Here is a 23,244-nt window from a genome sequence, read left to right as displayed (position 1 = left end):
AGGGGGAAAGTCGCGAGGAGGTGGAATATGCGTCTACATCCAAGAAGAATGGTGCCGGGACTCTGTGGTGTAAGCACTGCTCGCCACTTGCGGAGTTTGTGATCATCAAGTGCCGTCCTTTTTACCTGCCGAGGGAATTTACTGCGATTTTGCTAGTCGCGGTGTACATCCCGCCTTCCAACATCGAAGGCGACAGAATTGCGGCGCTTGGTGAACTGTACCAGGCTGTCAGTGAACAACAGACAGCGCACCCTGACGGTTTCACCATCTTCGCTGGAGACTTTAATCATGCCAACCTGAAGTCTGTTTTCCCGAGGCTTCACCAGCATTTTACTTTTCCGACACATGGAGACAGCTTCCTGGACCTAGTCTACTCTGCGCATAAGGGAGCTTTCAAAGCCACCCCCCTCCCCCATCTTGGGCTTTCTGACCATCTCACCGTTTTGCTTTTGCCCGCATACAGACAATTGGTAAAGGCATCCAGGCCGGTTCGGAGGCGGGTTCGGGTGTGGCCTGAGGGTGCCTCCGATGCACTTCGTCACTGCTTCGACACCACTGACTGGGATTTGTTTAAGCAGGCCGCCACCTACAACGATCGGACGGACATAGAGGAGTATACTGACTCTGTTTCCTCTTACATCGCGAAGTGCATAGATGATGTGACTCGCTCAAAATCCGTCGTCACTCGCGCGAACTGGAAGCCGTGGCTGACAGGGGCTGTCCTCAGACTGCTGAGGGCCATGGACAAGGCTTTCAGAGCGGGGGATGAGGCTGGCTTGAGAACAGCGAGGGCCGACCTGTCCTGGGGCGTCAAAGAAGCGAAAAAGGCATTCTCGTGCAAGGTCTCCACCCACTTCAAGGACAGCAAGGACGCACGGAGCCTTTGGCAGGGCATTCAGACCATCACGGACTACAAGCCCGCGCCGAGGAGCTGTGAGGCCGACATCCGTCTGCTGAACGATCTTAACCGCTTCTTTGCTCGCTTCGACGCCCAGAACAGCACTTGCCCGCTGAAGACCACTCCCCCCCCCACACGAGCAGCCCCTGCGCCTCTCTGCCGACGGAGTGAGGAGACCGCTTGCCGCTATTGACACCCATAAGGCGGCGGGCCCTGACAACATCCCGGGTCGAGTGCTGAAGGACTGCGTTGGGGAGCTGTCGGGTGTCTTCACGGACATCTTTAACTTTACCCTGCGGCAGGCCATCGCCCCCTCGTGTTTCAAGGCTGCCACCATCGTTCCTGTGCCGAAGAAACCTGCACCGTCCTGCTTCAATGACTACCGCCCCGTGGCACTGACGCCCATCATCATGAAGTGCTTTGAGCGGCTTGTCATGGAGCACATCAAATCCATTCTCCCCCCCCACCATTGACCCTTTCCTGTTTGCGTACCGTGCCAAACAGTCCTCTGAGGATGCCATCTGCTCTGCCCTCCACTCGGCCCTCACCCACCTGGAGAGAAAGGATTGCTGTTTGTGGACTTAAGCTCTGCCTTCAACACCATTGTGCTGAAGCGACTCATCTGCAAACTCGACGAGCTGGGCCTCAGTACCTCCCTCTGCAACCGGCTACTGGACTTCCTCTGTCAGAGGCCTCAGGTGGTGCGTGTTGGCGACAAAATCTCCGCCAGCATCACGCTAAGCACGGGGGCCCCCCAGGGCTGCGTGCTCAGTCCATTGCTCTTCACCCTGCTGACGCATGACTGCACTGCGACCTACAGCGACAACCGCATAGTGAAGTTTGCTGACGACACGACTCTGGTGGGTCTCATCACAAAGGGCGACGAGACTCGGTACAGGTCGCAAGCTGACATTCTGACCACGTGGTGCGGGGACAACAACCTCCTGCTGAACGTGAACAAGACCAAGGAAATCGTTGTTGACTTCCGGAAGGGTCACACAAAACACCTGCCGCTGATCATCGACGGTGCTGTGGTGGAGAGGGTGAGCTGCACCAAGTTCCTGGGGGTGCACATCAGTGAGGACCTCTCCTGGTCCGCAAACACCGCGTCACTGGCAAAGAAAGCTCAGCGCCGCCTGTACTTCCCGCGGAAGCTCAGGCGTACGTGTGCTCCTCAGGCAATCCTGTCTACATTCTACCGTGGCACCATTGAGAGCGTCCTCACCAGTTGCATCGCTGTGTGGGGTGGTAGCTGCACTGAACAGAACTTGAAGGCCCTGCAGCGCATAGTGAATACGGCTGGTAAGATTATTGGTGCTTCGCTCCCCTCCCTGAAGGACATTTACACCTCCCATCTCGCCCGCAAGGCAACCACGATTGCGAGTGGTGTGAGTCACCCAGCTCACTCTTTGTTTGACCTTCTGCCCTCTGGGAAGAGGTACAGGAGCCTGCGCTCCCGCACCACCAGACTCGCCAACAGCTTCTTTCTCCAGGCTGTTAGGACCCTCAACTCGCTACCCCCTTCTGCGTAGCGTGCGGCACTGTTGCGCTATTTTCTGGAATGTCTGCTGTACGCTCACTTGCTCCTTTTTGCTCCTCTTATTTATTTATGTATTTGTTGTGTTATTTATTCATTATTCATTCAGCACGCTGTTGTTTACTTGTTTACTTGATTGTCTATTGTGGGCCATGTCTTGTCACCGTGGGATAGCAGGGAACGAAATTTCAGTTTCTTTGTGTGTCTTTGGCATGTGGAGAAATTGACAATAAAGCTGACTTTGACTTTGACTTATGCGTGTTCCAACCTCCCGCCTTCCTCCACGCAAGTTCACCTGGAGGCCAAGTAATGGACATTAGTGAAGCGAAATGTATGGCCTCTATGGGAGGAGTTGGATGCCAACACCGTGCTGTCACAGTCATTGATGCTACCCCTACCGCCCTGGACTCACAGAAAGAAACCTATGATCGAACTCTTTTGGATTAATCTCAATGTGACTGTTGAAGGACGAAAGATGCCACGAGCCGCCTATACAAAAAGGCCACCTCGAATGAACTACACGTTACATCTAAGGAAATGAAACCCACAAATGCATTGACAAAGTCGTTCATGCACTGTTTTCTTGGAGTTGGAAAACAATCACTCATCATAGAGACACTGAACTATTCTTTTCAATCTTTTGTCAATCTCACTGATGAACAAAACAGAGAGATTCAGGCTATTAGACTAATGGTCTTGCTAAACAGGATGGTTCTGGACTTGATGACTGCAGCGCAAGGTGGCGTGTGCCAAATTATTGGGACTTCCTGTTGCACTTACATTCCAAGAGATAATGACATTTACATCGACGACGGCATGAACTCACTGAAGAATTTACAGCAGGCCATGTCGGAGGACAAGTTCCTACATCAATGGGATTTCTTTGCATGGCTATTCTCTGGCGCCTGGTGGCAACTGCTGTTGAAACTTGTCACTCCTGTGCTTGTTGTGGTGGTATTATTTTGCTCATTTACGACCTGTGTTATCCCATGTTTGAAGTCTGCTGTGTTAAGGTTTGTGTCTTCTACCGTAGCTCAGGTGCAAATACAACATCTAAGACATGTCGAAGGTGATAACCTTAGTGCGCTGCGGAAGGACGACTGCAATAATGCTGTTTAGCTGAATATGTTTTACAGAAACTTGATGATTTGACCATCGAAAATGCCTCGCAAGTGATGGATACAATGATGTACTGTTTCTGTGTTTTTTATTTTTATTTTTTCTATCTTCATTATATTTTCTTGCTTATGTTTGTTGATCGGGGTGACATAATCATATGATAAACAGGAGGGGAATGTTAGGGTTGATAGATTATTTTGATCGTATGATTATGTTGGAATGTAGACTATAATGATTAACCAAATTTGTCCTGTTCTCACAACGCAGTAAAATAAAGTGGTTGCATCCTCTGCTTGATTGACCAGCTGCAGAGAAAGCAATCAAAATTGTTCTGTTTCCCCCAACGTCGGAAAATACCTCCTGCTCTGATTTGACCAGAGGCCGAGGGTTCACCAAACCTGTCCATTCTCACCCCCACCCTGCTTCTCTCAATAAATATGCTCTTGGAGGAGGCCTAAATCAGACTTCGTTCGAACATCGCTGTATGCACAGTGACGGACATTTTCTCCACTTGCAAGTGCTAAAAGGGCATACTGTCTCTAGTGTGGTTCTTGCAAATAAATTAGAGTGAGCACCACTCTAACAAATAGATATAGCGTCAGGCCTAAGATCGAGCCTTGAGCACCCCTTTGGAGATGGTGAGAGGGTCAGAAAGAATGTTTTCCTATTTAACTTGCTGGACTCGATTGTTTAGGTAGCTGGCAAACCAATTACAAGTGTGTTATGACAGGCCAATACTAGAGAGCCTCTGCAGTAGGATGGAATGGATGACGGAATCGAAGGCTTTGGTCACATCGATGAAGGTATTAACACAAATCTGCTTGGAATCCATGGAAGTGATGATATCATCTAGGACCTTCGGAGTAGCTGATGGCGCATCTATAGCCAGGCCGGAACCCAGACTGCAGTTCGGACAGGATGTTGTTTGAGGCCAAATAAAGACTAAGTTTGTGAACCACTTTTTCAAGCAAGACAGGATAGAAATAGGTCTATAACAGTTGGGGTCAGAGCCAGAACCACCTTTAAAGAGTGGAAAAATCAATGCAGATTTCCAGTCTGCAGGGAGTACAGACAACTCCAGGTACATGTTAAAGAGCCATGGGATGGGGGCAGCAACAATGGGAGCAGCAATTTTTAAAAATCTTGAGTCCAGCCCGTCGTAACCTTCATGTCCAGCTTGGAGTGTTCCTCTAAAACCTCTGAGGTCAGGATGGATCTAAAGGAGAAAGTCACAGGGCTGGAAAACATAGAAGAATGTGAAAGGGCAGCAGTGGGGGTATGACTGGGAGATTACTAGCTGAATTAACAAAATATTGATTTAAAAGAGAGGCCAAAAAAGACTTATCGGGAACAACAGTGTCTCCAAAAGTCATAGCACTGGGGAAAAGGGGAGCTGTCTATTTATTTTCCATGGATTTGACTTAATTTGGAAAAGGTTTAGAGTAGGGGTGGGCAAACCTTTTGACTCGCGGGCCGAATTGGGTTCTAACTTTTGACCGGGGGCCGAACCAGGAGCAGATGTTATGTAGTGTTTGTGTGAAGTAATTTAAATGACATGTAAGGGTCATTGCATAAAAGGTTTTGGCCTTTTGTAGGTAGTAAAGCATAGATCTTCAAAAAAGTTTTTTTGAGAACAAATGCATTTATTAACAGCATTAAAAAAATATTTCACCCAAAAAATACTATCACTGATTCTCATTAAATACGACACTATTATTATGAATAACAGTTTCCATCACTTCAGTGCCTGCAGGTCAGATTTAAGAAAGATATTTATCTTATGAGGCGAAATCACACCAAACGGCAAACATTCTGACCATATACATCATCTTGAAGAATCTGTGAAAGAATACATCTAAATAAAGTAATAAAGAAATCAAAACGGCAACACGGTGACGGATATCTGAAAATCAGAGGACAGGTTCAACTCACAAACACCTGCTGACAGAGGTAAGGAAACCTTAAAATCGGCCTTAAAAACTTTAAAAATTATTTAAAAATTAGTCGAAAACAGGTGGTGCATCAAAAACTCTGTATTTGACTTTTGATCCTCAGTTTGTCGGTGAGTAAGATTTTCCTAAGTCTTCAAATTAGCTGTCAACCTCTCCGATGTGACCGCCTGTTCATGTGTTGACTGCTAGAGTAGTTAGCATGCTTCGTACCAAAGTAACGGCGAATATTGTACTCCTTGAATACTGCAACCGTTTCTTGGCATATCAGACAAACCGGCATTGATCGGACTTCAGCGAAAAAATATTTTGCTCTCCAATCTTTTTTAAACACTCGGCAGTCAGTGTCCACCTTTCTTTTCCTTGGCCCACTCATTTTAATGAAAGGATTCCAGGGGAAGGTTTATGGGTAGATTTAGCGTATGAGAGAAGAATGCAAACGTCACAGCCCACACTCGAAATTGGGCACTGATAGAAATAGAGCACGGAGTGCGCCGGGTCCGTACTACTGAGTACGTACAAGCACTTGCGAGTGTGCAGACACGTCTTCCGGGAGCAAATGCGCGGGCGGGCGTTTCCCCATCGACTGGGAAAACGTAGTCATTGCAGGGAAAATTACCCAAAAAATGTTTAATAATTCAATTTATTCAGGTCTGGCGGGCCGGATTAAACGGCCCCGTGGGCTGGCGGGCCGTAGTTTGCCCATTTCTGGTTTAGACCATCAAATTGTTGAACAATGTCATTTTATGTGGCCCACGAGAGCTTAAAAGTTTTGAGTGTCTAAAAATAAATACCAAAAAATAAATTAAGAGCTTGCTTTGACCAAAAACTACATTTCCCACAATGCCTTTCAACTACGATAGCTGCGGCAGTGTCCATGCCAACGAGTGGAATTTAGATATAAATAATGATCCCAAAATGTCCAGAAAGAGAAAACCTGATGCAGACAGAAGACTGTTTCAAGAAAGATGGGAAGGTGAACACTTGTTTGTGCTTCAAGGAGAAATACCGGTATAACTTTTGTGTTACGAGGCGGTGTCAGTTGTCAAAGAGGACTGTTGGATTTTGTCCACAATTTAGGGAGAGCGTTATCTGCGCCTCACGGCAAAAGCCATTGCCAATCACCTGTTATCCCATTTACTCACTGCGTGCTCGTTTGATTTTTTCAGATTTAGGAAAATGCCAAGACACTGAAGCACAAATTAGACTTACACAGGTTGGTTGAGTTCAATCACAATTCTTGTTCAGACAGCTCTGTTTTCAGGAAAGTACAATACAGCGCTGGGCCCTTCAAGAGCGGAAAGTCTCCATTCAGAAAAGGCAACGTTCAAGGTTCTTTGGTTAGCTTATATCAGTTGCACATGCCAGTGTGGGCCGAGTTTGATGGGTGATGAGTCTTTGGGGTAGGGCAAGTTCGCCATGGGAGTGGGTGCTGGTTATGGGCGATTCGGTGTGTGTGGGGGCTGTTGTCTTCCATCCTGTCTTTCGGCCTTGGCGATCATCTTTGGCCGAGTCCTTGGCTGGCTCCCTCTGGCACCTGCTGGTTTTATCTCCACGTGACCTTCCTGTGAACATTCTTCTCCAATCTTGGACATACACTGTCGTACCTCATTCTTTCAATTTTGTCATTTTGTACAAAATTATGTTAGCTTTTGGCTGTGACATCATTAATCTATTGCTGTTCTTTTGATACTTCATGTCTTTGCTTATTCTTAGTTTAACCATGCTTCCAACCGTATCTTTTCTTTGGCAGGCAAAATGTTTCCCTATGTGCAGAGCGTTCAGTAGTAATCAAAAACTGGCGTCTAGCATTAGTTAAAACATAAGATACAATCAAGTACTAAACGGTCAAGACGACTCTGGCCGGGGCCATGATTTAGAGAAAAAACATCAGGCATACATTACACAGTTCCTTAAGGGTCATTAAGCTATTTTGGCAATATATCAAAAGTCATTTGTTATTTCAAAGTGCTCAGAAATATACATCAGATCATAAAGTTATAAAAACCTTTCTCATTACCATTTATCAAAAATGTCTAGTTATGTCTTCTTTATTGATTTGGTGTGTAGGTATAATTATAAGCTTAAAGTGTTTCTTATATTGATTTAATATGTGAATATACTTTTCTGCTTATGTACTTTATTCAATGAGGTTTGAGCATATCTGTTTTTGTAGCTAGGTAGGACTTTTTGTATTTCGACCCCATTTCTTCAGTACAATCTGCGTTGACATTTTGACACCAAACACGGAGCTAAGTACGCTGAAGCTAGCCTTCAAGAAAAGCAACAAATTGCCCAAGAATTAAAAGGCAAACTGCGGTCGCAGCAGAGTTTGTTCATGAAATAACACAGCCAAAAACGAGGCCATGGTGAAAGCTAGCTTCATTGTGGCCGAGGAAATCGCCCACGCTTCCAAGTCTTTTTCAGAGGGAGCGTTTTTGAAGCAGTGCATGCTGAAGGTCTGTGAGCAGGTGTGTCCCGACCAGTTACAGACTATTAAAAATGTCAGTTCATCAAGAAACACCATCGCCGACTGAGTGAAGGAACGAGCAGAAAATCTTACAACACAGCTGGCCAAAGAGACACGCAGCTACACAGCTTTTTCATTAGCTGTTGATGAAAGTTCAGATAACACGGACACAGCGCAGTTATCAATTTTTATTAGAGGCGTAAAGTCAGACCTCTCTATCACTGAGGAGCTGTTGGATATGGCTGCAATGCATGGGACCACGACGGGACAGGACATTTTTGATGCGGTGGAGAAGTCCGTAAGTAAAAATGCATTGCAGTGGGAAAACTTGGTAGGATTAACTACAGACGGTGCACCGGTAATGTGTGGAGGAAAAGTAGGCTTGGTTGGACTAATGAAGTGGAAAATGCAAAAAAAATGAACTGTCACACGCCTCTGATAACGTATCATTGCATTATCCATCAAGAAGCTTTGTGTGGAAAGGTGCTGGGGATGGAGGACATTGTGACCACAGTCATGAAAACAGTGAACTTCATTCGGGCGCGTGGCCTGAATCACCGTCAGTTCCAGCAGTTTTTGCTGGAGATGGGCTCTGTCAAACGCACCTTTTTTAATAAGGTGCCCCCGGCTTCCCGGTAACGGGTTTGACTTAGCCGGGATTCGGAGATTCGTCCGTAATCTAACCACCCGAGTTAAATTAACTCCACCGGAATCAATCTAATTTCTTTACGACGCCAATCCCTCTCAAGTCACCCGAAGCTCGAGCCGAGTAACTCGATTCGAGGCAAGACTTCGAAGTGACCACATCGTATTGATGGCTCCCCGCTTGCTGTTTGAAGTTTTTATTATGTTACGGATATTTTTAGATGTCTTTGTTAAGACCTCAGGGATTCGTTTGTATAGCGCACCCTAGCACTAGTTTTGCCAAAGTAAGTGTTGATATGGGTCCGTTCTACTTGGTCGCTCAAGTAGCGAGCCGACTAACTTGTTAATTCGAAAGAGAATCGAATTAATAAAAGTGTGACAATAATACCATTTGAGAAAAAAGTGAATGCACTTTACATTATTAATTCTAACTTCTTATACGTAGATCCAGCACTTAACTGTCGGAGTGCTTCAACCCACTCGATTGCTTTAAAAAGAATAATAACTTTCTTAAAACGAATCAAAATGTCCTACTCTAATTAGATTTGCCCTGTAATTAATTTGAAAGGCAACTCTATTTTTCGATCGTGTCCTATTTAACTTTTGACGCGGCCCGACAAAATTAGGAACGGGCCTGCGCCCGACGGACAATCAAAGTACTTTTATCCTTCCCAAACTCAAATAATCAGATTTAACCACCGTCGTTATTTTATTTAGAGGAAGTAAATTTTCAAACAGATTAACATTTAACGAAATTCACTCTTCGCTTAAATACGAAGGCTATTTAATTCTCTAACATGTTCGGAGTTACTTTTTACGCGGCCCGTCAGAAAGGGAAACGGGCCTGCGCCCTTCAAAGAATTAAATTACTTTAAATTCTACACCAATACAATAATCCGATTTAAACACTTCCGTTAATTTATTCAGACGAAGCAAACTTTCAAACGGATTGAAATTCAATCGTATCTCAAATAACTACGAAGGTTATTTAATTCTCTAAAATGTTCGGTGTTACTTTTATTACGGTCCTATGTTATACCATAATAACCACCCGCACCTTAATCAAATTGTCAAATCAACCCCAAACAATCTATTGCACATTCCGTACAGATTAGCGCACAACTAAGTAGATGAATATACAAAACACATTTATTGAAGAAACATGAAATAGAATTACAAATCTCAATTACTCCAGAAACCGAACAATTTCACTCACTGATACCCGTGCTAATAAAATCATTCAATCCCAGAACAATTCGATTGCAAAACACAGTTCATGAAAGAGGGAAAAGGTAGATACCAGTTGGGTGCTATTTTTGGTGGAAGCAAAGTCGAGTGATCAGTTCGATCTTACTTCTAAAATCCAAATTCGAGAAACAGGTTGGCCTCAAGGGGACCGACGACCCTCGCGTAAATACAGAAAAGTCGTTCCCCTCACCTAGTTCCTCATGCAAAGTTGTCCAGTCCAATTCTTTTGAGTAAATCCAGGTTAATCCAAGCAAACGATCCTGCGTCTCACACAAAGATCCCGGGACTTTGGAAAAAATCTTGAAACTCCTTCGGGCTTCTTCACGTATGAGCGCTCTTTGGGGGAAAAAGCCCCGTAGCTGCCCCTGCAGGTCTTTTTATAGACTTCTCTGTCCCCCCTCCTTTCTTTCTTCTGGTAACTATACCCTCCCTATAGGGTAAGATTGCCCAGTTTCCCACCCTCGTACACCTGTTGCCCTTCAGCAGCTGCTTCCGCCCTTATTACGACCACGCATTACTTTCCACCAAATATACAGCTAGCCCCTGGTAAAACCTTCCACTTCCTCTTTTCTTCACTTCCTGTTTCATGAGGATAACTCTTTAAAGTTACACTTCAATCAACTCTGAAATAAAAGTCCAAACCTTTGATCTATTTCTTTAAACAATTTATGTCACGCCACTATTCTCACAGTGGCGGTCCCTTGATCGAATTGACTAATAATGTTGCTTAAGCTGTTACAGAATACATTTTAGCCAAGCAAAGAAATCAAAAAGTAAAAATCACATTTGTGCTTCTCCAAACAATTTATAGCACGCCACTATTCTCACAGTGGCGGGCCCCTTGATCGAATTGACTAATACTATTGCTTAAGCTGTTACAGAATACATTTTTAGCCAAGCAAAGAAATCAAAAAGTAAAAATCACATTTGTGCTTCTCCAAACAATTTTTATCACGCCACTATTCTCACAGTGGCGGGCCCCTTGATCGAATTGACTAATACTATTGCTTAAGCTGTTACAGAATTCATTTTTAGCCAAGCAAAGAAATCAAAAAGTAAAAATCACATTTGTGCTTCCATGCGTGACTCACAATCCGACCCCGTGTTCCTGTTTTATTTCTATTTTTACTAGTTTAGTTTATTTTGGCCCTTTTTGGTCTCATGTTTCGGTCTGGCGCCATCTCTTGGACAAATTTGGAATTTCAGCTCTACCAATTTATTCCTGTGAACAATCCATATTCACCATTTGCACCATCTCTTCTCCCCCATGTTACATGACAGCTCAGAACACGGGGATGTGCTGTACCATACAGAAGTGCGGTGGCTGAGCAGGAGCAAAGTCATCAAGCGATTTTTTGAGCTTAGGGAAGACATTGCTCTTTTTATGCAGAGTAAAGGAAAACTCATGTCTGAACTATCAGATCCAAAGTGGATGTGTGACTTTGCTGTGTTGTGTGACATAACCGACCATCTCGCCCAGCTGAATCAGAAGCTGCAGGGACACAAACAAGTCATTACGCAGATGTCCGACAAGGTCACGGCTTTCCAGCGTAAATTGGACTTATGGATGTGACAAGTGAAACAGGACAATCTTTTCCACTTTCCTGTTTTTCTGAGTATGTCAGCCTCATTTCCCAAGACTTTTTCATGTGCCCAGTTGGCTACCAAACTGAGCTGGTTAAAGACTGAGTTTGATCGGCGCTTCTCTGACTTCAGAGCACAACAGTCTGGCTTTGACATCTTTGCCAATCCGTTCACCACCGATGTCTGCACTGCACCCCGACACCTTCAGATGGTGCTAATTGAGCTTAAAGGGAAATGTGCTTTCGGGAGTTTGCAAACATATTTTTTAAGGTTGTGTTAAACTTATAATCATATTAATATCTAGTATTGGAGTGCTCGTGTGGATTGGTGGGGGCCGAAGAATGTGCAGGCAAACTGCATGAACTTGTTTTCTTCGAAGTGTTGTGGAATAGGCCCGGATAGGGAGTACCGGAGGAGACCACCTCAAGGTCGGTGAGGAACGAGAACAGCACGTCTATGTGGCCCGGCTTCGCGGGGAAATCCAACCACCTGACCTCAGCGATAACACCGACACGGGGAGGAGATGGCCATCGACCAATCATCTCACAATATTTTGCATGCTTTAATATTCATAGTGTTTCTTTAAAACTGGGCAACCCGGAAGAATGTGTCGTCTTTTGGTGGTCACAAAAACGCACGAGCTTTAGTGTGAGGGACCCGGGACCCAGGCCTGTATTAGTGCGCTTTGTCAGGAATAAACAATTGGTAAATTTGGTCTGATTGATCTACTGGTCTTCTCTTTGACAGAACGAACTCGCAAAATTGTTAGGTGTGCCAGTGTGTGGATTAGGACATAGCAATTTATGTGTTCAGTGTTGATCGCAATTTGGAGTCAGATCAATAACTAAAATCCGTAACCTAACAAGCTTCAAAGCAACAGTGGCCTGAGAGCAAAATTCCAGGATGCTGCAATCCAGGACTTTTACCATCTGCTGCCCCCTGGTTTGATGCCACAGCTTCAACTTCATGCTGCCCGTGTTCTGTCCATGTTTGGGAGCACCTATCTGTGCGAACAGTTTTTTCCCATAATGAATCTGAGCAAAAACAAGCACAGATCATGCCTCACGGATGACAACCTCCATGCTGTGCTACGCATTGCCTCACCACAGGATCTCAAACCAGACATTGACACACTGGCAACAGGAATACGGTGTCAGACATCTGGTCAGAAAACACACAGGTAAGCATTTTTTTAAAAACGTAATTAAAATATAATAAAATGTAATTCAACCAAGAGGAAGAACAGTTAAACATTGTGCAATTTAACGATTGTGCTTTCATTTTGTTTTGTGTTTATCATTTTCAGAACATGATCAATCGATAGTAGAGAGAGAATCCACTTGGTGTGTTCAAGGACAGGCAGCATCTCCTCATCAAAGACTAACCGAAAAACTTGACCAATATAGTTGTATAACTGAGCCAACCTTTATTTTGGTATTTTTAGTTGATTACATATTTATGTGTAGCTGCTGTTGTAATTATTTAATGTTAGCAGGTCTTATGTGTGTATGCAGACAAATTGTTGTCATCAAACCATCAGTTGGATGCAAGGCTGTGTGCAGCCTTTTTTGTAAAATGTCATACAGTTTTATGTTATTTTTCTTCATTCACTTGGACAGTTTGATCCTTCATTAATGGATTTATGTGGGTTTTCATAAGCTCACAAGGATTTATGTAAGAGGAACAAGCAAACATGTTTTCTATGCAACTGTAATTGTCACTTGAATAAGTTATAATAAATAATGAGTTATTTAACATTAAGGACTAGTTACATTTATTTTTCATTACATTCGAATACATTTAGCTACATTTATAAGTTACATCTGGCCCTTTGAGGACAGCCATTATGCTGATGTGGCCCTCGGTGAAAATGAGTTTGACACCTCTGGTTTAAAGCCTTCTACACAGCCAATGTGACGGACGAAGAATACGATGCCGTGACCGCCAGAAACAACTGTGATATCAGCCTGTATCTGCTACCTGAACCCGCTACAAAAAGCAGAAGGAAACTGTCATCTTCCGCCAAAGACTGTGAACCTGAGCCGCTAGCCAACGGCAAGGACCTGGGAATTGCAGATGATGACTCTCTGACAGTGAATGCTCAACGGAGAGCAATGGCGGGCATTTCAGACAGCCCCAATAGGCAAACAATACCGCAAGCTAACACAGTTATGGAACTGAAGGAATGCTATACGAAATATATAAAGCCATGTCACATAGCCCTTACCAAGTTAAAAGAGCTGACCATAAATGACAGCCTACTTGTCGAGAATGGCGACTCTGGCAAAAGGGTGGAAAAGGCACGACCCACATATACAACACACAAAGGACGACGGAAAGCCAATTACCAGGATGGGAATAGGTTTTTGACTGGAGAGCTCATATGGGGGAAGATAGAGGGCTTCCCTTGGTGGCCCGGCTTGGTGATTCCTTGGAAAACCAAAATTTCACCTCCAGGTGTGCGGAGGGTTGAATGATTAGGTGATGGAACCCTCTCAAAGATCCCAACGGAAGCTTTGATGCCTTTTCGGAATTTCACTCAATGTTTCTGCAAAAATTCATTTGCCAGCCTGCCCACTTACAAGGCCACCATCTTCCAAGTGATAGAGCTGGCAAGTGAACGCTCTGAGAAGTCCTTTGAAGAAGGAGATGAAGAAAAAGAAATGAATCTGATGCTGGACTGGGCAGTGAAAGGATTTCTACTATCAGGGCCGCAGGGATTTTTGCCACCTGCCATTCACGAGGCTGGCCAATTGTCCAATTCGGATTCGACTGAGTCTGACTACCAAGCGTCTGTGAAAAGGAAACATGCTTTTAAGAGTCGGGCAAGCACCTGCAACTACAGCTTCACAAGAGACACTTTAATTGAGAGGCTTCGAGACAAAGGCACAAAAATCGAAGATTGTTGTTTGGCTTGCGGGTCGCCTGACGTGGTCGTGCATCACCCATTGTTTGAAGGCGGTCTTTGTTTCAAATGCAAAGAAAACTTTACAGAAACACTGTATCGCTATGATAAAGATGGCTACCAGTCGTACTGCACCGTTTGCTGTGGCGGAACAGAAGTCATTCTTTGTGGTAACGCCAGCTGTTGCAAATGTTTCTGTAAGAAGTGTGTGGAGATCCTGGTGGGAACCTTTCATGACCTGAAAGATATTGATCCATGGAGCTGCTACATTTGCCAGCCAACGCAGTGCGAGGGAAAGCTCAAACTCAGGCCAGACTGGAGTGTTAAGGTCCAAGACTTCTTTGCCAACAACAATGCCATGGAGTTTGAGCCTCACAGAGTTTACCCGGCCATTGCCGCAAGCCCTTGAAAGTTCTGTCGCTCTTTGACGGCATCGCAACAGGATACCTGGTGCTCAAAGACCTTGGCTTCAAGGTGGAATGCTACACTGCATCAGAGATTTGTGAGGATTCCATCGCGGTGGGTATGATCAAGCACACTGGCAAGATTGAATACGTCAACGACGTCCGCACCATCACAAGGAAACACCTTGCTGAATGGGGCCCTTTTGACCTGCTGATTGGAGGAAGTCCAGTGACCAAGTGACCTTTCTCTCCGCAGCACTGGTGACTGATAATCAAGCCCAATTAAACAGGACCCTTGGACACTAATCCTGCTGTGAGGGAGGGAGGCAGCCAAATGTTTTCAGGTTTTCATTTCCAAACTTTTCGCCATGCCGCCCAAAAAAAATGAGGGCTACGACGAACTCAAATCATCCATTGACTTGATACGGCTAGACCTTACCACACTCCTAGAGCAGCAAGCCACCCTGCTCCAGCTAACGTCTGAACTAACGGAGCTTAAGAAATTATCCAAGGAGAAAAATGAGAAAATCCTGTCGCTTGTACCGAGAGTAGATGCACAGTAGAGCAGTACTCCCGACAAGAAGACCTCATAATCACTGGTCTTAAAACAACACACCGCTCCTATGCCAGGGCGGCGGGTCCTTCGGATCCCTCAACAGATGACTCTCCATCGGATGAACTGTCAACACTGGAAAATCAGGTAGTACAGTTTTTCGAGAGTAAGCATATGGATCTCCAGAAAGGAAACATTGCCGCTTGTCACACACTCCCAAGAAACCGAAAACGACCAAAAGATACTCCTAAAATTATTATTTGGTTCGTCAATAGGAAACATAAGGTGGATCTTTTGAAGCAAGGGAGGAAACTAAAAGGAACGGATGTTTACCTAAATGAACACCTCACTACGAAGAATGCTGAGATAGCCTGGAACGCACGCAAACTGAAGAAGGAAAACAAGATTCTCGCAACGTGGGTCAGAAACTGCAAAGTATGGATTAAAACAAACGGAGCAACACCAGAAGATGTCAAAACCCTCGTTGTGAGTGAACTGGAAGAACTGAAGATCAATGGCCTGGTGCAACCTAACACCTACAATGGCTGAACTGATGACCATAAACTGGTACCTATTGGACTCTCCTGACGAGAATGGTGGATTACAGCGGAGCACAACATGGCAAACAGAAACTGGCGGGGAGGACATCCAACTCAGGTAGACCGTCCCCTGACACCCTTCATGGCATCCAGTGACACTCTCAATAATGCAGGAATTTCTGTCCCACCGAATCTAGACTCTTTATTATTTAATTCATTTGACCTAGAGAATGTTACTGCTGGTATTTATGAGTCCTTCTTGAACCCAGATACTAATTACACTTCCCTAAAATCTGTTGAATTGTCATGCGAATATTTTTCTGAAGATATGTTTAACAAACTGTGCAACACTCCTCCTGGCCACTGCCAAACAAATGTATTCTCCACTGTCCACTTTAATGTACGGAGTATCTCTAAAAATCATGATGGTCTCCAAACCTATTTATCAACCTTAACACATTCATTTTCAGTAATAGCTCTTACTGAAACCTGGATGGTTGATAATACATCTGGCTACCCTCTCTCTCACTACACTCCTATACACTCATGTAGACCAAACAAGCAAGGTGGTGGTGTCTCACTGTATGTGATTGATAATTTCAATTTCTCTCCCAGAAAGGATCTAAGTGCTAACTTTGATATGACTGTAGCAGAATCTGTGTTTATAGAACTTTCATCTTGCTCACTTATAAACAACAAAAATGTGATAATTGGATGTATATATAGACCACCAGATTCTGATAAAATCACTTTCAATGAAGCCCTCGACTCCACTCTAGAAATCATAAACAAAGAAAATAAATTGTGTGACTATAATATTAATTTACTTGAAACTAAGCAGTCACATACAGCAGACTTCTTTAATACATTATACTCCAGTAACTTCTTCCCTCTTATTAACAAACCCTCCAGGATCACAAGCTCAACGGCCACTCTCATTGACAACATTTTATTTAATTCTCTAGACTACAAAATGACATCTGGCCTGTTGATCTGTGATGTATCTGATCATCTTCCTGTCTTCAATTTCATCCACAATGATAGTGGTCCAAAAATCAAAGGTTATACTGGTGATCAAATGAAATTCCGCAAATTTACCGAGAAAAACATTTATAAAACATTTTATATCTATCATCAGCTCTGTGTCATGGGATGAGGTTATCCTGTTGCAAGATGTCAACAAAGCCTATCACTCCTTTCTAACAATACTCACATATGTATTAGAGTCTTCATTTCCTTTAATTTCTAATCGTAAAAATAACTCCAAAGGATAACGGATGAACTAAAAAAATCTTCACATAAAAAAAAAAAACTTTATAGAAAATCTATTGCAAATCCCACTCCTATAAATATAGAAACATACAAGAAATATAAAAATACATTTACAGTATTGCTAAGGAAAACCAAACAAACTTACTATGCTGATAAATTTACTCAAGCCTCTGGTGACATCAAAACAACATGGAATCTTATCAACCATTTATTACATCGCAAAAAATCTAAAACATCTACCCCAAATGAGATGCTGGGGAAAAATGGAGCCCATTCAAACCCAGTAGATATTTCTAATGGTTTCAATGATTTCTTTGTAAATGTTGGCGCTACCTTGGCATCTAGCTTCTCAACCTCTGATACAAGCCCCTGTTGCCTAATTAAAGGGCAGTTTCCTTCACTCTCCATTCTTGACCCTCCTAGTGTTGAGGAAGTTTACAGCATTGTCATGAGCTTGAAAAACTCGGCCCCTGGCCATGACGAGATCAGAAGCTTACTCATTAAGAGAATCATCCATTCAATAATAATCCCAATAACACACATTTTCTCCTTATCTTTAAAATTTGGCATTGTACCCCAAGAACTAAAAATTGCTAAAGTCATTCCTATTTTCAAAGCTGGCGAGACAAATGAATATGGTAATTTTCGGCCCATATCCATTCTTCCATGCTTCTCCAAGATTCTAGAAAAATTGGTTTATTCAAGATTGGCAAAGCATCTAGAAACAAATAATATTCTTTACAAGCACCAATATGGTTTCCGCAAAACGTTTTCCACTGAGCATGCACTGCTTCAGCTTGTCAACCATATCTCAACAGCTCTTGACAATAAGAAATTCGCTCTTGGTGTCTATCAGGTTCAAGATCAGCAAAAGGATCAGCAGACAAAACCAGTGAGGCAGAATATTGAGTCTTTTCTCGCGAGGAGTGCATCCAGACTTACAGCAATCCAAATACACTAAAGGTCTGTTTACACCCCTCACTCTTTTTATTTAGGAAATGCCCTACCCACAATGTGAGACTAGCCCCTGGGGTGGGGGAAAGCGCGGGCTTTGTCTCATGATTCTATGTGAAAAGAGAAGTTGCAGACAGGATGCCATGAGAAACAAAAAGAGTGCAAGGACAAAATGCTATGTGAAATAAGAAGTCACAGACATCAACAAGATAGTTTGAGCTATCAACAGCTTTCTTGGATTCCCAGAGATGTAGAAGGTCAGGAAGCTCCAGACAGCATCGTATGACTTGTGGACTGGTGGACGTCTGCAAGGCGAAACAGCAAGCATTCTGTGCAATAATTTTATTAATAAATACTCTTTAGGGAACGCATGATAACATATATATACAATTTATCTAACAGTGTCTTTCTAGATCTAACTAAAGCATTTGATACTGTCGACCATAAGATCCTTATCGCTAAGCTAGAGAGATATGGAGTGAAGGATTCTGCCCTGAAATGGTTCACAAACTATTTTGCCAACAGAGAACAATACGTATATTTATTGTTTCACTTTTCATGGGGTCCCGCAGGGCTCAATATTGGGTCCTCTATTATTTTTGGTGTACATAAATGATTTTTCCATGTCTTGTTCAAATTTTCTCCCTTTGTTATTTGCGGATGATACCAACCTCATTGCCACCCACGATGACTTTAATTCCCTCATTGCAAGTGTGAATGCTGAGTTGTACGCTATTACAAAATGGTTCAAAATAAATAAGTTGACACTAAATATAAAAAAATGTAACTTCATGAGCTTCTGCAATATAAACAAATCTTACCCCAAAGAACAGACCAAAATTTACATAAACAATAACGAAATCCATCAAGTTACTAGCACCAAATTCCTAGGAGTTATAGTAGACGAACACTTAAATTGGTCCGAACATATTGATTTGGTTTGCAAAAGATCTATGAAAATTCTAGGTATTTTACGAAAAGTTTGTCCCTTGGTCCATCCTTCTGCTCATCGCACTCTGTATGATAGTTTCCTGTTTCCTGTACTCAATTACTGCAACATAATCTGGGCAGCCACATATCCAACATACCTCAACAAATTACTCATCTTACAAAAGAAGTTCCGGAGAATAATCTCTTATTCAAATAGATATGAACCATCGGCACCACTGTTTAGAAATTATTCATTACTGCCAATTGATAAAGTAAACATTCATCAAACCTGTCTACTCATCCATAAATACATATATAGGAAACACTGTCTTCCAGCCACTTTTCATAATTTCTTCACATTTGCATCAGACTTTCATTCTTATCCAACAAGTCAGAGGGACAATCTTCACCCACCTTTCTGTCGAACATCACGCCATCAATATAATAGCCATTTTAGAGGGCCCTCACTCTGGAATAAGCTACCAATCCATATCCGATCCATATCTGCACAGGCTGCTTTTACAAAGCACCTGAAACACCACCTTCTCCACTCATGATCCTACCAGTCCATAATTACTCCACCGCACTCAGCTGATCTATACTATGATCATCAACTTAATCCACAATTTTGACTCCGATTCTTCCATGTTTTGTTTTGTTATTTTCTGTTTACAGTTCTTCTGTTTCCTTTTAGCTATTCCTATCTGGTATCTCTTTGATTGCTTCAACATCGATAAGTGTCTATTTTGTTTCGCTTGTTTCTTATTTTAGTATCATGTATCTGTTTATGTATGTATACATACACTCGTATATATGCATATATAAATATGAAAAAATTAATATTTAGCTTGTTATGCTTTTGTTTATTTACTTATACATATATATATTTTTCTTTTCTTTTTCTTAAACACTTGAATGACATTTGACTGCACAGCACTTTGTTTCTGCACTTTGTTTGTATATAAAACAGGAGTGGAGCTTCTTACAAGCCCGAAGCTTCGTCTCCCTCCTTGCACTGTTATTTGTGCTAAACAATAAACTAAACTAAACTAAACTAAGTCCTAGCAACGATCTTTCCATGGGCAAATATCCTACGGAAAGGATTGTTTGAGGGCACCGGAAGACTCTTCTTAGAAATCTACCGCATTTTGACGTTGCCGATGCCGAAGGAGGGTGACGACCGGCCTTTTTTCTGGCTCTTTGAAAATGTGGTGTTCGTGTCCAGCAGAGACAAGACGGACATCTGCAGATTCCTGGAGTGCATTCCAATTATCATCGATGCCGTCCGTGACTGTCAGCCCTGTACATCGAGCTTGCTACTTCTGGGGAAACCTCCTAGGTATGAATTGGCCGGCAGCCCCATCCCTGGATTAAAAAGTGAATCTTCAGGATTGTTTAGAAGTTGGCCGTGCAGCAAAGCTGGACAAGGTGTGAACCATCACAAGAAAAACTCCATGGTTCAAGGGAAATTGGGACTTCCTGTCATCATGAAAGGCGTCATCATGTGGTGTACCCAAATGGAGCAGGTTTTTGGTTTCCCCAAACACTACACGGATGTGAAGAACATGGACTGCCTGCAGCGCCAGAGGGTCCCGGGGTGTTCCTAGAGCGTTGCCGCCATTTGCAACCTGATGGCGCCAGTCAAGGATTATTTTGAATGTGAATCGCACCAGCCAAGTCTGTAAGGCCGTAGATGCATGAATACCGTTTCTGGACTAAAAACCGCACCTGAATAAAACCCACGCCAGATAAAATTAGGGGAAAGTCTGCATAATAAGCTGGAGGTGTTTTAATGTCTTATTTCCATATATATGCACAAATCATACAGAATGATCAAAGTCATGAAAAACCCATCGATAATCCGCACTGGACTATAAAATGCAGGGTTCAAAGCTTGTGCAAAAAGTAGCGGTTTATAGTCCAGAAAATACAATACTTCCATGCATGAGCATGAGAGCTCTTCCCGGAACACCAAATGTTTGCCACTGTATATTGGTGTCCTCCTACAATTCAAAAAACATGTGTGTAAATTGGCCTTGGGTGAGAATGTGTTTTCAATGTGCTTTGCAATTGGCTGCCCACTGGTCCAGGGTGTTCTCTGCCACTTGCAACCCTACTAAAGAAAAAAGATAAATTGATGTACTTTTTGAAAATAAATGTTTTAATGTCATAACGTATGGTTACGTTGGTTAAAGGGAAGTGTGTAGTAAAAAAAATATCACTTTTTTATTCAATTGCAAAGCTGCCGTCATGGTCTGCCTGTAGTAGAGAAACGGAAGGCGTGACAGTGAGCTGTCGACCATCTGTCCGGTGTGCCCGCGATGTGTGCAACGTAAGTCACACTTTGTTTCACATCGGTTGTTTACTAGCGGAAAAATATGACATACATGTTTTTTTTTTTGCCTTTTTAAATTTCAAACTCCCAATTTAAATGGTGCCACACTCTACTGTATGATGTCACAAACAGGACAGCAGACCTTCTTCCGAAATCTCGCAGAGAAGGATTCATAGCTGTGTATTGATCTTTCTGGCATACATGAAATATTTAAACTGTGAAGGCTGCCTCTTGGTAATTACTGTTAGCATAGCAAGCATTAAAGATATAGAACTGGGACTAAATCTAACGGTTGAATTCATTAGAAACTGTTTTCTGTTCTCCTTTATTTATTTATAGTCTTTCAAAAACACTTGTACGATGGAGGCCAGCATCATGGAACGCAAACTCCCAAACCAGCGTGGCAATCGTGACTTCTGCTGATTCATCTATGGAACAATCAAGGGCACCTCTGGCAGCTCTTCGCTTTGACTTGGACATCCACTTTTTTTTTTTTTTTAACATGATGTCTTTTATGTGCCCTCTCTGCATCCATTGCAGCCTGGTGATCCTGAAAGGGGGATCCTCCCATCTGTGGTCCCTTCTGAAGGTTTCTCATTTTTCCCCTGGTAGGGGTTTTTTGAGTTTTTCCTTGCCCTTTTGGGAGCTTAAGATCAGGGGGTGCTTTGAGAATAATTGCCAATTTGTCTATGTGAAGCCCTTTGAGACTGCTTGTGATTTATTTATTTATTTATTTGTTAACTTGTTTGATTGCTTATTTATTGTTTAATCATACATTTATTTGGTTACTTTGTTATTTTCGACAGTGCTTTGAACTCTAAAGTTGTAATCATTTTGATTTGCACAATGGCTGGACTTTCTACATTTCTTTGCCTCAAACCATGTTTACATTACCTTTTGTATATGCTTCCCAAGTCTGTCTAATACCATCTACAATCATGCTACAGTTGAATTAAATTAAAAAAAAACACTTGTTCTGTTTATGCGGAGTAGAGATGAATGCTAATTTATTCAGCAACTTTTTATTTTTCCCCACTTGTCTCACATAGCAGTACAATCCCTCTTGCGCAACACAGCACACCCCACTGACATTATGTGAGACCTCCTCTAACACACTATATATATATTATTATAGTATCAACATGCAATAATACCACATCACTGACTTTTGATATTAATAATAAAAAACATGTTCAAACATAACTTTTTCAAGTCAAAAACAGTACTTTTACCCCACTACTGTCTTTCATTCAGCTGTAAAAAATAAATTATTCTGTTTTTTGCCCACAAAAATCACCAACTTGGTTTGGTTTATTATGTTTTGTGTTTTCACAATTTAAAATTGAATACATTTAAATCAAATCCAGTTTGTTCATTTTATTTTTGTTGATGTTTTTTCTTATGTTTATTATGTATTGAATCAGGCGGCTCGGTGAGGCACTGGGTCGCATGTCCACCTCGCAGTTAGGAGGGTGCGGGTTCGATTCCACCTCCTGTGCAGAGTTTGCATGTTCTCCCCGGGCCTGCGTGGGTTTTCTCCGGGCACTCTGGTTTCCTCCCTCATCCAAAACATGCTTGGTAGGCCGATTGAAGACTAGGTGTGAGTGTGAGTGCAAATGGTTGTTTGTCTGTGTGTGCCCTGCGATTGGCTGGCATCCGGTTCAGGGTGTCCCCCGCCTACTACCCGATGATGGCTGGGATAGGCTCCAGCACGCCCGCGACCCCTGTGGGAACTAAGCGGTTCAGACAATGGATGGATGGATGGATGTATTGAATCAGTAAAACATTACATGTCCTGACGGTTTATTGTGGTAAAAAAACAAGTGAATTGACTTTATTTCCTACTTCCGGATATTATTCACATTGCTGTGATTGTTTACGGCAATGGGTCCTATTTTAATA

The 23,244-nt window shown here is 42.8% G+C and overlaps 1 long non-coding RNA gene and 1 pseudogene across 1 annotated transcript in view; one reads left to right on the top strand and one right to left on the bottom strand.

Moving 5' to 3' along the window:
- LOC148379554 (uncharacterized) overlaps positions 1–10,564 on the bottom strand; it is a 37,044-nt gene extending 26,480 nt beyond the window's left edge. The window contains exon 1 of the long non-coding RNA XR_015855502.1: positions 10,057–10,564. This is a non-coding gene — a long non-coding RNA (uncharacterized LOC148379554). The remainder of the gene's footprint in view (positions 1–10,056) is intronic.
- A 569-nt stretch (positions 10,565–11,133) lies between these two features.
- Positions 11,134–22,620, top strand: LOC148379553 (DNA (cytosine-5)-methyltransferase 3A-like; annotated as a pseudogene).
- The last annotated feature ends 624 nt before the right edge of the window (positions 22,621–23,244 follow it).

This window comes from Syngnathus floridae, chromosome 22, assembly GCF_059516105.1.
Source record: "Syngnathus floridae isolate MCC-2025c chromosome 22, RoL_Sflo_1.0, whole genome shotgun sequence".
In the NCBI taxonomy this organism is placed as follows: domain Eukaryota; kingdom Metazoa; phylum Chordata; class Actinopteri; order Syngnathiformes; family Syngnathidae; genus Syngnathus; species Syngnathus floridae.
This window is presented reverse-complemented; position numbering and strand designations above follow the sequence as displayed.